This window comes from Papio anubis, unplaced genomic scaffold (assembly GCF_008728515.1).
Source record: "Papio anubis isolate 15944 unplaced genomic scaffold, Panubis1.0 scaffold1341, whole genome shotgun sequence".
Taxonomy (NCBI): domain Eukaryota; kingdom Metazoa; phylum Chordata; class Mammalia; order Primates; family Cercopithecidae; genus Papio; species Papio anubis.
This window is the reverse complement of record NW_022161294.1, coordinates 1-6,073: the sequence shown is the minus strand read 5'-3', so window position 1 is coordinate 6,073 and position 6,073 is coordinate 1. Positions and strand designations below refer to the sequence as shown.

General features: G+C 46.2%; 1 pseudogene; it reads right to left on the bottom strand.

Moving 5' to 3' along the window:
* Positions 1 to 916: 916 nt before the first annotated feature.
* LOC101002378 lies at positions 917 to 1,669 on the bottom strand (annotated as a pseudogene).
* Between the last annotated feature and the right edge of the window lie 4,404 nt (positions 1,670 to 6,073).

Genomic DNA, 6,073 nt, shown 5'->3' with positions numbered 1-6,073 from the left:
TTTAGTGTGACATTTTTAATTTAGTTTGGTTTCACTTAAGTTTAATGTTACTTCCACGCTGTGTTTTAGTAAGAACAATACACATTCTGTATCTATGGCTCCAGTCAGATATCCACTATTACAGATTACCTTCAAGTTAGACATACTGAACAAAAGAGTTTGAGTGAGTGAAGGAGGGGAGGAGTGAGGGGAAGGAGGTAGGGGGAGGGGAAAGGAGAAGAACGAAGCATTGAACAGCCATGCCAGCTTCTCCATACCACCTTCAACACTAACCTGCTTCAGTAGGAGAGTAAAGTAGGCAAGAATAGCAGCCACGGACTGTTGAACTGTTACCAGCACCGTGCTTTTCAGCAACATTTCAGCAGAGCTTGAAACATTTTTTACAGCAAAACCATTACAACAAACTCCCTCCCCAAACAACCTCTAACCATCTCAAGCTAACACCCAATTACTTTCAAACATTGGTATAAAATACAGTTTAAGCCATTAGAAAAATAGAAACCAATATCACTTATGCCTCTATCGTGTGATTAACCTCTCTGTTAGGTGCTTGCCTCACTTAGAGGTCTAATGGCTTTCAAATGTCATTTCCATTTCTAGCAGTGATTTTGCCACATCTGGCACGGAGACAACACAGTAACGGTGAAGAATGTAGTTCGGTTAGTGTCTTAAAGAACCTAAAACCTGGGACCAGTAAAATCCACAGAAATTCACTCTCACCTTTAAGAACTTTTGAAAACTGTTAAAACAAAACAAAACCCAACAGGGCAGGAACCAAATTCTGAGACCAAATGTAAAAGTCAGATTTAGTGGTTCTTGGTGACAGTGGGGAGTTTCCAAGGGGTGGAATGGGGAGGACTCGGGTGGTCACAGATAGTTTCTCTTGTTGGCTTCTATGGCTCACTAATTTGAGTCTTTATGGCTCACAATTTGAGTCTTCCACGTCCTGCAGAGCTTCTTTATTCTGCTCTTCTCTGTCACCCTGCATGTCCGAAGTACATAGTGTCAGATTATCACGAAACAACTGCATGATAAGTGTAGAGTCCTTATAGCTTTCTCCACTCAGTATATCCAGTTCTGCAATGCATCATCCAAAGCTGCCTTTGTCAACCTGCAGCACGGTCGGGGGAATTAAGAATTTTCTAGTAGAATATAAAACAATCGAGAGCAAGACCTAAGCGGATAGGACGCGTTGGTGGAAGTTCTGTCAATGCAGTATCACTAGCAGCTTTATCAGCCACTAGACTATTCTCTGCAGCCTCCTTCCTGTCATTTCCTGTGGCAAACTCTGCCAGATACCTGTGTAGTCCCCTTTCATTTTATAATAGAAAACCTTGGGCTTGCCAATGTTAGCTGCTGGAATGAGGGGTTTGTCCGGCACATCCAGAATGTCACAACAGATTAATGTTAGCTCAGTCTCAAATATTTGTGGGTATCGAATCATTCCTAGGCTGTCTTCTCCTCCCTTGTTTTCTTCTTCCTGTTCAGTACGCTGCTTATTCTCAGGAGAGGCCCATATAGCTCAGTACATTCTTACATGCAACAGATAGAAGGTTTCTTTCTCCAACAGTCAGTTCCACATGCATCCCTGCTACTGTCTTCATGGACTCTTCCCGACAGTGGCTCCAGCAGGGTCTGCACTACGGATGGAAGCGGATAGTGTCTCCAGACTTCCTTTTTTTTTTTTTTTTTTTTGCTTGAGGACAGAGTCTTGCTCTGTTGCCCAGGCTGGAGTGCAGTGGTCAAGGGGGCCAGCCCATCCACACCTGTGTGTGTTTCTTATCAGGCTGGATGAGAGACTGAGAAAAGAAATAAGAACAGAGACAAAGTATAGAGAAAAAGAACAGTGACTGGGGGACCAGCTCAGCATCTGGAGGACCGCCAGCACTGGAGATGGTAGGGACAAGAGGTCTCCATCTCAGAGGCAGGACCAGTCCCACTATCTCTATCTCCAGAGGGATGTGGCAGGACAATAGGAGTAATAGGGAGAAAGTCAGCAGGAGAAGTGTGAACAAAGATCTCACAATTAGTAAAATAAGTTTAGGAAAGGTACTGTGCTTTGGTGTACGCATTATCAAAAACATCTGGAAGTGCAGTAAAGAGCAGTATTACTGCGCCAGCATGTCTCATCTCCAGCCATAAAGGTGGTTTTTCTCTATCTCAGTGAATAGAACATGCTGTCGGGTTTTACCGAGACATTCTATTCCAGGCGCGAGCAGGAGACAGATGCCTTTCGCATCTCAGCTGCAAAGGCCTTCCTCTTTCACTCTCATTCTCACAGCACAGACCACTACGGGTGCCAGGCTGGGGACAGTCAGGAACTCCCCTTCCCATGAGGCCATATTTCAGGCTATCACATGGGAGAAACAGCAGACAATACCTGGCTTTCCTGGACAGAAGGTCCACGTGGCCTTCTGCAGTGTATTGTGTCCCTGGGTACTTGGGGTTAGAGAATGGAAATGACTTTACCAAGCATACTGCCTTCAAGCTTTTTTAACAAGCACATCCTGCACAACCCTAAATCCATTAAACCTTGAGTTAACACAGCACATGTCTCTGCAAGCACAGGGTTAGAGGGCTAGGGTTACAGATTAACAGCATCTCAAGGCAGAAGAATTTCTTTTAGTATAAAACCAAATGGAGTCTTTTATGTCTACTTTTCTCTACATAGACACAGTAACAGTCTGATCTCTCTTTCTTTTCCCCACACGGTGGCATGATCTTGGCTCACTGCAGCCTCCCCATCCTGGGTTCAAGCAATTCTCCTACCTCAGCCTCCGAGTAGCTGGGACTACAGGCACATGCTGCCACACCCAGTTAATCTTTGTATTTTTAATAGAGGCGGGGTTTCACCACGTTGTCCAGGATGGTCTTGATCTCTTGATATTGTAATTCAACCCCTTGGCCTCCCAAAGTGCTGGGATTACAAGCATGAGTCACTGCACCCGGCCTTAACTTGAATTTTAAATGGATTCCAGTCCTCCAGAAGTGGGAAAAAAAAAAAAAAAAAGCAAAAGATGAGCAAAAACAGCGGATTAGACTCAAATCACCTTAAACTTTATCATCTCACAGCTTTTACCCACCTACACGGCTCCATGTTCCCTGCAGGTTTCTCCCCTGAGCTCTACAGTCCTGTGTCCAGTTCTCTCCTCTCTCTGCTGGGACATCAAACAAACATCTCCACCTTCACTTGTCCATAAGTGACTTCCTAAACCCCCTGACATTCCCTTGCAGTCCTACATGTCTCAGATGAGGGTGACTGTGTATCTCGAGGACAAGTGACATGTATTTAAAATATGGGAGATAAATTATATTATTTATGAAGTGTTGTAATTTATAATGTAAAAGAGAGAAATTAGTATGTATTCATGAAAGAACTAGGAAGTCATACTAAATTCTTGTAATGTGTGTATATATGTATGTATATGTGTGTAATGTATGTATGTGTGTGTGCTGGGTTTGGCTCTTCTCACCCCAGGCTATAGTGCAGTGGCTTGATCTGTGCAGGCAGAGGGGATTACCCAGTGCGAGGCAAGAGAATGAAGGCACAAACTGTTTCATATAATAGAGAAAATAGTTGAATAGAATAGTCATATCGCTTGGTAGCAGTGGCTCAAGCCTGTAATCCCAGCACTTTGGAGGCCGAGGCAGGCGGATCCAGAATCAGGAGATCAAGACCATCCTGGCTAACAGTGAAACCGATCATACCACTAAAAAATACAAAAAACTAGCCGGGCGGTGGTGACGTCTGCTTCTCCGGGAACTGAGACAGGAGGCCGTGAAGCCGAGAGGTGGAGCTTTGCAGTGGGCTGGTCGGCCACTGCACACTCCCGGCGGCGCTACTGGCGAGACTCCCTCTCAAAAAAAAAAAGAATAGTCATAATACAAATTAGATACAGAGATGATCATGGACAATTGCAATCTTTTTTTTTTTTTTTTTTTGGCTGGAGTCTCGCTCTGTAGCAGAAACTGGAGTGAGACCTCAACTCACTGCTCCGCCCTCAGTTCTCTCCTGCCTCCACTCCCGGTATAAGAATACAAGCCCGCCACTGCTGGCTAGTTTTTTAATGACCCCCAGTAGAAACAGTTCACCCGAGGTGCTGAGATAATCTCCTGACCTAAATGATCCGCCGTCTCCCAAAGGTGATCTTGAAACCCACCGCTCACTATCAGTAATCATTGGCTTTTAATATTGCTCTGTTTGCATTATTAGTATAACCTAGGATAACCCGGCGGGTGCCAAGGGTCAGGTGCTGAGGGGCGTGGTGAGAAGTGACCTAGAAGGCAGAGGTGAGCCTATCGCATGCACATTAGGGCAGCTTGAGGGCTCCTTGGTGACAGTGGCGCCCAGTGTCCAGGAGGCACCTGTTGCCTTGAATATCAAAGGGAGTCTCCCCTTTCCTTGGAGGAGTCAGGGGAACTCCTACCAGCTCCTTGTGGAAGGCTGGATGTTATCCCAGGCCCCTTGCCATGATCGTAGGAGGCCTAAAACCCTGCCTGTGGTGCTTCAGTGGTCACACTCATTGTCCACTTTCATGTTCCTCCCATACTCCTGGTTCCTCTTTGAAGTTCGTAGTAGATAGCGGTAGAAGGAATAGTAAAAGTCTTGAAGTCTTTGATCTTTCTTATAAGTGCATAGAAGAAAACCCTGACGTATGCTGCCTTCTCTCTCTCTGCTTCCTCTACCTAAGAGGGAAGGGCCCCCTGTCCTGTGATCATGTGACTTGCTTCACCTTGTCAATCACTTAGAAGACTCACCTTCCTTACTGTGCCCCCTTGTCTCGTATGCAACAAATATCAGCGCCCGAGCCATTGGGGACCACTACCGGTCTCCGCGTCTTGATGGTAGTGGTCCCCCAGTCTCCGCTGTTTTCTCTTTATTTCTTTGTCCTGTGTCTTTATTTATTACAATCTCTCATCTCCGCACACAGGGAGACTGCCCATTAAGCCCCGTAGTGCTGGACCCTATAGATCTGGATTCACTGCAACCCTCTGCCGGGTTCAAGCAGGGAGGTGGCTTCCAGGTCACAGATAAATCAGGCACAAATGGTTGCAACCTTTTGAGTTTTTCTTTTTTTTTTTTTTTTTGTGATGAAGTCTCATTTTGTCACCTAGGCTGTAGTTCAGGAGCACGATCTCAGCTCATTGCATCAGCCTCCCAAAGGGCTGGGATTACAGGCATGAGCCACATTCTGGGCCCTACTTTTGAGTTTTTGATTAGCCTTTTGAAAGAGGCACTCAGATACGCATCTATGTCAGGGAGCAAAGGGGTGACTTTGAATAGAAGGCCAGTCTGGTTCCCTAAGTGGCTCCCAGCTTGACTTTTCCCTTTTACTTAATGATTTGGGGGCTCACAGATTTATTTCCTTTCACACAGTCCATCATTCACCCCACCTCTGGTCCATGTTGCTTGTTATGTGTGATTATTTTTGTGCCTTTGCCATCCACTGTCTGGATCCTGGTGAGAACAAGGCCTCAAGGGAAGAGCAGAGCCAGAACGTGGGGCTGTGCCGGGCTCATCCCCTCTGAGTGGAGCTCAACCCTGGCTTCACATTAGACTGCAGAGGCATTTTACAAGTAGAAATTTCTTGCTGCTTTACTGGGATTTTTATTCTGAAGGGATGGAGTCCACCCTCAGTAATAGCTGCAGCGGCTCAGGTGCTTGTCATCTGTGTGCAGCATTGAGCATCAAAGCTCTGTGTCCCCCGTTTCTGAGGGCTGAGCTCAGCCTGTGATCCACAGAGAGATGAGGGACTGTCCTCTGGATGGGGTTTGGTCAGGGAAGAGTCTGTATCCTGAAGGGGAGATCAGTCCAGCCCAGCTGTCCCTGCTGCCTCGTGTGTGGGGGGGTTTCTCCAGGAGGGGAGTGAGATCTGAAGACCGGGGTCAAACGTACACTTATAGGTCTTCCTGTGGGGTTTTCTTATCTCTACATGATCTCTGGTGCAGTGGGCCTCAGAGGACCGCCTTTCTACACGGTGAGGTCCCCCTTATCTGGGTGTTTTTGTCACAGGAAGGGAGTGAGTCATTTCTACATGAAGTTTCATATTTTTTTTTCACATACAGGATTGAT